This window comes from Pungitius pungitius, chromosome 7 (genome assembly GCF_949316345.1).
Source record: "Pungitius pungitius chromosome 7, fPunPun2.1, whole genome shotgun sequence".
NCBI classification, from domain to species: domain Eukaryota; kingdom Metazoa; phylum Chordata; class Actinopteri; order Perciformes; family Gasterosteidae; genus Pungitius; species Pungitius pungitius.
Window position 1 is genome coordinate 17,347,980 of NC_084906.1, and position 8,159 is coordinate 17,356,138.

Genomic DNA, 8,159 nt, shown 5'->3' on the forward strand with positions numbered 1-8,159 from the left:
CTCAGATTATTGAACACACCTGAAGCAACCCGTTTGTGAAAGATACGGTCTAGTTTAGTCTTGTTACCATTACCCAATAATGATGACATTTGCAAAAAAAAATGTACAAAATGTACTATGACAAACTATCTGTGAATGTCTGATTATGCAACAATTCCTCCAAAGGTGGAACATTAAGGCCGATTCACAAATAACACAAACAAACAGGCTTCTTAGGTGGGAGATTTGTAAATGTATTCACTCTGAAAAACAGACGTTTGTTTGTCGTCACAGACGCAAAGAACCAGCTGGAGATTCAGACAGGGTACAGCGCACGGTAGTAATGACTTCATGCTGACACGCTGATGACACAACAGCAAATCGGTCTTCAGTGCTGACCTTATAAGGACATCGTCCCTCTTACTCGTCTGCTATCTGACTGACTGTTGAGGGAGACGATCCAGGGCAGCGAGGCCCTCAGAGGCTTCAAATAAATGACGTTCATTACACACAGCTCCACACATTCTGCCTTGAATCTGAATGCTTTTCACTGTCTTTGTGTCTCCTCCCTTCATTTCCTATCTTTCTCGCTTCCCTCTCTTGCCTGCTGTCTTTTCTCTTTGTCTCGCTCACTACCGAGATGTCCTGCATGACCGTGCGTTCACCTCCTGTTAAGTAAGGAGGGTCAGCGTGGACAGCACACAAAGACACACACACACACATGAAGACACACTCCTACACACACATCTGGCTGTAGCTGGATTTCACCACTTTGCTGGAAGTTAAAAAAAAGGAAGGTGTGTGTGTGTGTGTGTGTGTGCCTGTGTGGGAGTGACTAAATCCTTCAGGGTGGGAGAGGATGAGGATGGGCCCGGCCTCCAGCTCCAGACTCAGAGAGGGAAAGGCCCTCCCACAGGAAACCAGCGCTCCACTCCACATGGCCATTTAAGGTAAAAAACTCCCCAAAACTCTCCTCACTGGGGAATAGGGCTGAGATATATTCACATTTAAAGCTACAGAAAGAAAGAGAGCAGGGGGAAAGCAGGATGGAAGCCTGTGAGCGAGGACAGAAATTGAGAAAAGATGAAGAGAACAACAATTAAAAAACCTTTTATTGAGACAAAACTTTCATTTTGTAATTGAATTATACACAATGAAACCAGCCATTTCCATGCAATGTGGCTGGCTGTAACTCTCATTTTCATAACATTTCACTATCGGATGGTTTATGACCGAAGGCACACATAGCTCTGGTCATGACTGCATCTTTATGGCGGTGACCTGCTGCACAGAAATGTTAAACATTCTGGCCATCTGCCTGAGTCATATTAAGTGGAGAGGAGTGTGGGAAACAGATCCCATGCATTTCCTCCACGTTGAGAAATGACCTGCAATTAAAAGCCACTGTAAACAAAAGATAAATCTACTGTATGCACAGAGTAATCGCTGGAAATGGTGGTAGGTTGTATGTTGGTGCATTGCAGAGTAGGTGAAGTGATGCCTGGATGGTTTAATATCTCTCACTTCTTGACCTGTGACATATGTGACACCCCTGATGATGTTTTTTTTTTGCTGACAAAGGCCAGAGAGAAGTTTCAGCGGCATGGCTCAGAGATGACAGTGTCGCTCCTTGTGAATTTCTGCGTGCACTATCACGGTTTCCCAGTGGGTGAAGCCTACTTCCTTTGGTGATTCTCCGGCCCTCCCTTCGGACATCCACAGCCCCCTGAGGATGAGATGACGTGAGGCACAGCATGGGTTACGCTACGTTACAACGTGTGCCGTTTAACAGCAAAAGAGAAACTAAGTGCCACAGTGATTCGCTTTCAAGAGCTGCAAAACCCTGAGGACCGTAAGGCTGCTTAGTTTTAGCATCTGTGCCTTCAAATTCATCGGCATGTTCCTCAAAGTGAAACCTCCTAGATCGGATTTCATGTCTCACCGGTGCCTGAAGAAACACACATCCCCACCAGATCCATGATTTGTTTTAATACTGTGTAGCTCGACACTAAAAAGAACAAGTCATCTCTGTAAGTATTTAAAACAGAAACCAGCCTAGAATTGGTTTGAAATAAGTTATGTGTGTGTGTGTGTGTGTGTGTGTGTGTGTGTGTGCGTCTGTTTCCCTGCCAGACTTTAATGTGTGACTCCTGCTTGCGGCGCTGCCCTAACGAGGACATAGCAACGTGTTATCAACCCTTGGTTTCCTTTAATGGCTTTGCCACCACCCAACGCCATGTGTGTGTGTGTGTGTGTGTGTGTGGGTGTGTGTAGTGCGTGTCTGTGTTTGGGTGTGCGTGACCCTACGTTGTTGCTGCCTCATCTTGCCTGCTCTTATCTGGCTTAACATTTGCCTCTTTGACATTGCTCACATCGGATGTGTACATAAAGATCCCAGTGGCTGTGCGGCTCCGTAATGAGAGCTTGTCTTACACCAGTTATTCAGATTGTTTATCGCCCCATCGCACTCATTCAGGGGAGAGGGGGCTGACAGAAAGACAGGAAGGAGAGCCAGGGCAAACATACAGGGGACCTGTTCTGCTGGCAGAGGGCAGAAATGAGAGAAAAGGGGGTTACGTATCGTACCTGCCACCTGGTATGATCGAGAGGAAACGGAAACCCTGAAATGACATTGTGTTCCGAACGACCTCAGATATCATAGTTACTCAATACATTCATATTTGCAAAGCTTATATGTTAAATCTGCAGCTTCACAACTCACTAAATTAGCATTTATGGATTCAAGCTGGTAACATTTTATAAATATAACATATTTTTGGAATGCATAAGGCCATGATGATTTACTCCATAAACACACATAGTATGTTTTGTATGATTAATTCCTGTTGCTCACCATTAAGAAATGGTGTTTTTGTTTCATTTGGCTTACACTAACACAGTTACAGCCCACCTTATTTCATGGAACAATGAGTATCCTGCCCGTTTAAAGTTTAAATGGCTGATATTCAAATGTTTGCTTAAAAAAATGCAAAATATCATCATAGAAGCTTGTGATCGAACATCAGCATCTGTTTTGAAAATTGAAATTGAAAATATTTAAATGACTTTATTCCCTGTGGTCACATTTTAAGTCTCCTTTCATCCCGGTTTTGATCTTCACCAAACAGCTGAGGAAATATTAGTTTCTTCAGCTGCTGATAGCTCCACTTACTTGCCCAGGCTGTTGCTAACCAAGCATGCTAACTGTATCTGCTGTTTAGTGCTTTTCACAACAAGACCGAAAAAAAGACGGCTGCCCGCTGTGGCTGGAGAGAAAACTGTAAAGTTGAGGGCTGTAAAACCAAAACAATTAGCTTAAACAGGCTATAAAGGTCCACGCAGCTGAGGGGGAACTGCAGAGCTGGGTAATAATTCTCTGTAGGTTTACAACTGAAACCAAACCTTACACCACGCACATTGGACCCATTCTTCTTATAAAAACATTGATTAGTGCAGCTTTAAAAGCAAATTACATAATGCAAACTATAAAAGATTGTGAATAATAAATATACCTCTAAGAAGGTACTTCATTTGTAAATACATACACAGTGTTTTTCTTGAAGGTGAGTGTCAAAAGGACAAAGCTGTTAGCGCTTTACCAAAGCAACAAGGTTATCTAGGTGCCACACAGGAAGAATGCATGACGTCATCCTGAGGCCCTCCTGCTGATAGCTGCCAGCAGAGCCTAGCTCTGTTAACCTAGAAGCGTAGTCATCAGGGGTCAAAGTTCACCGCGCGAGTGATCGACACCCTTCCTGGACGCCAGTCTCACTGGAACTCCCTCTCGGCCCCCACTTCGCTCACTCAGAACTTCATCCGAAACATTGCTTCGGGCCTCAACTTTTGCCTCCCACCGAACTCTCTCTTCTCACCCTCCTCCCTCCCATGCTCCCTCCCATGCTCCCTCCACTGGCGGCTCGCACTGATACCGGTGCAACCCCCCCCCCCCCCCGAAACGTGCAGACCAGGTCAACTCAATCCTTGACTCCTGGTTACCGGTTCTTCCTGCCCCGCGGTGACCTAGATACCGGCCTGGCCGGCAATGTCCACTTCCTCCTCCTCCTCCTCCTCCTCCTCCTGATTTCCAAATGTGGGACTGGGCCTCCCACCCACGTCAGGTATAGGCTTGTTTTCTCTCTCCCCGTCAAACCCCACCCGCAGTCCCAGCGTCTTCCTCCTCGACTTCAATGTAGTGTCCCCAAATGTGTGTGTGTGTGTGTGTGTGTGTGGTGGCTGAGAACCGGTCTGTGTGTGTTTTCGCCTCGCCCACATACTGTTAGACATATGGCTTCATTTACTGACTAATGAGAGGAGGTCATTTGTCATGAGGAGTATAAACAAACGAGGACACACACACACACACACACACACACACACACACACACAGATACTCACACAACCACACTTTTAGAAAAAGGAATATATTTCCTTTCCCAATCATTTTTAAATCAGTTTTAACGTTCAATTCCCAGTTAGGCCATTCTCCCTCTCACCCTGGAAGAACATCTTGCTGGTTTTCATTCGTAGGGGTGAGTCTTTTACCCTCTGTCCTTCGTGCTTACTCACAAACTGCAGTCCCTTAGTTTAAAAGTGCGTGCGCATCACCCTCTTCTGGCTCTGCGGCGTATCACCAACGATGAGAGGACCGCCACACTGGCCCCGCTTGTTCTTTCTTGCTATCTTTTCCTTGCAAGTCGGATTCAATATTCCAGATTTTCACATTTGATCTCTTTTTGGACATGAATGTCGGTGACATTCTCTTTGAATCCATTGTTGATGTTCGGATCTCTAATCCGTCCATTCGCCTTGAAATGCTCGCTGCCCTCCATCTGGTTGAGATAAGAACATGATTTATGGCTAAGATGACTTTAAACAAAGAAACAAACAACTATAACTGAATCACAATTTATTACAAAAGCACCCATGTGGGAGAACCACAAGGAATATGTTGTCACAACTGTATCGTATATCAACACCACGCATACCGCATTCGCATATTTGTTAATGGGTGTGTTTGAGAAAAGCCTTTTTACCTTGAAGTCATACAAAACACTGTTTACCTTGAAGTTAGTTTCATGGGCAGAGACTGTTCTATCTCTGTTGATAGTCTACACACACACACCTCTGTAATCTTATGTCCTAATGACGCCTGCTGACTTGCTGTTTTGGGTAGGTAACCTTGGGCCCGAGGTGACAAATCGTAAGATTTATACAAGATCGGGGTGTGACCTCGGCCTTAAAAATAAAACGAGTCTTCTCGGCCTTGTGAGATATTGAGGGATTTTTCAGGCAGATGTTTGTGCACTGTATCAACCGCAGTCTACGCGTCGCTCGTCACTCTGACTTTGTCCATTTATGACATCGTGATTTGGAAAGGCGACGTGAAACATCTTCTGTAACCAATTGTAATGGCAGCATGATATCTTTTTTCAACAAAACTGTCATAAAATCCTCTCAAAAACATTGAAAGCAACTCATATGAGAAAGGGAAACATGACTACATATTCATTAACAATCCATGCAGCTTTCTGGTCTCAATGCTTGAATTTCTACACACTTTCTCTAGGGGGAAGCATCGCATTGCAACCGGACTAACCTTTGCAGCCATACTCTTCATTTCAACTGGCTTTCTGTTTTCTTCTAAAACGGAAGAAATTGGCCCCTAGTGAGAATTACTTTAATAGTTATGAATAAAATGTTCAAATTGCTCCTAAATCGTTTTTTGTTTGCAACAGTCATGTACTTCCTAATTGTAATTCCAAATGCTGCCATATTGTGTTATGTTGTGGAATATTTCAATAAGCTCGGTAGAAGAGAATGATTTGTCTAATAAAACGGAGTCTTGATGAATGATCAAAGTTGCAGAAAGTCCATTTATTGCTTGCAAGCAGGAGGTCAACTACACAGGCACGTATCACGGTGCTCTGTGGAGATGGCGTCTCCGAGCAGTGAAAATGCTGAGTTCTTATACACACACATGAAGGTCATTTCTAGTGGTATGCAGACACGAGAGCTACTGAAGCCTGAAACTCTAAACCACCTGTGAGATAACACAGATGAAAAGTTATAAATCAAGCAGGAAACGAATCAAGGCAAAGATGGGAGTAACAGGGTTCCTTTGTTCGAGCATTCGGGTGAAGGCCAGTTTGACTATCCTCCTTCACATAGCTGCAAAAGACAACTTTTGGGTCTCCCTTTTCTTCTCACATTGCTTCATTACAGACAATAATCAATCTTTTGGCATAAGATTATGTTATAACATATTTTACCATTACAGTTATCAGTATTCTCATCCTGTATTTAGGTTAAATCTATATTTCTGAAACCTACAATGTAGAGCCATGATGACATAGACAGTTTCTCATGCAAAGCACAGTAAGTGTAAAAAAAACCCACATAACCGCATTTATTATGATAATGTACAAACGTGCTGTCAGTCATTTCAGTGTATCAGCTGCTAGGGATCAGGCAAAGGCATCACATGCATCAATAACGAGATAGAGATGAATAGTACCTCTCTTTTCTGCTTAGCTCAGATCTATGTCAAAGCCTTGAGTACAATGCACTCATTATGGTGTGTGCCAGGGCGTGAAGAAAGGAAAGGCCGCGTCCCTTTGTGAAGTGGGTCAAGTCCACGAAGGGGGTACCACTTGGCTGTGTCAGCAGAATGATGTGATTATAGCCTCTTAACCCTCAGAGAAGCAGAGAAACGGCCCGCCGTCGTACTATCCCGTGGTTCTCTGTCTGCCACCAAATACCAAGACGTCGTGGGGTCAGATTCCGTGTCATGTGTAGTGTTGGTTTGAATTAGCCTCAAACGCAACCAGACACCCCAATGAAAACACTTTGGTCAAGCAGTGGGCAAACCTCACGGGAGCCTCACATCCTGCAGAGCCCCGAAGCAGGAACGAACACCAATCTAAAAGGCAGAAGGGAGAATCCGTACCTGGACAGGACCAGGGGTGCAACCTGAAAATACATTTACACACACCGTGACAGAGTTTGCCATTCATGTAAAGAAACTAATTGGGAAAAAAAGCATAGAGCTTTTGAATGTGCTCAAGTAAGGAAAAATATGTTCATGGCACCGGGATGCCCGGCACCCACCACCCTCTCCCAGCCAGCCCAACTGCACTAATAATAGTGTATAATTAAATATATAATTGAACAAAACATGTATATATAGATTAAGATGCCCCTATGAACCTAGTTTTTTGGGGCACGTCATTGTGTTTCCTCACTGTTTGTTATCCAGCTGGGTGGCGATGTCAACTTCCCCTAATGAGGCTAGCTCGACAGTTATCCATGTGTGTTCTGGTGTTTTCTTATTTTTTACCGACAAATGTTTTATGTCCTTTACTCCCGTATCCGGCAAAACATTGCCGTCTGGGACTCACTAGGACAACACAAGCAACACACAGGCGCGACATGTTTCAGGCGGAAAACTTCCCTATGGGAACGCAAGTGCGTGTGCATGTTTGTGCCAGTCTGATGCCTTTTCGGGCATTCTGTCGGAGGTAGTTAGGGGATGATTAAAGGACAGGGAAGGTGAAGCTCTTAACCCGGGCTGTAAAACATTGACCCGAGGCATTAAGTAGTGGTGTAGTATGGGGTATTGCAGAACCTGTCTGCAGGGGCGCAGAGTTTCGACTGCTGTTGCCAGACGTGACCCAGCTGAGACACGACAGGATGTGTTGCAGATAGAGGTTCATGAATGTTAAGGCACTGTCTTCAACTACAGTCAGTTTACACATCAAAAACTGAAATTACATTTACTCAGAAGATGGCAGTTTAAAGAAACTAAGAGAACACACAGGGTTGGTTACGTAAACCAAGATGGATCCTACCAAAACGACAATGGGATCCAAGAATACATTTGAGAGTATACATTTTCTTTCAATTTGTAAACATTCAAATTGGTTTACTGGTTTGTGGTTTTCAATTTGCTTTGACTTGCAGCAAATTATAAGCACCCAATGACTTCTTCTTGAACAAAGGAGTGGGGTAATACTTTAAAGGATTCAGGACAAATGTACCAGCTGAAGTTGAATGATTGTTATTGATTCTCTTTATTTTCATTAGAACTGGAACTGGGATCACATTGTGCCAGTTCCTCTTTAGATGTTATTGTTCCTCAAAATTATTGAAAACTGTCACATTTCCTCTGGAATAAGCTTACT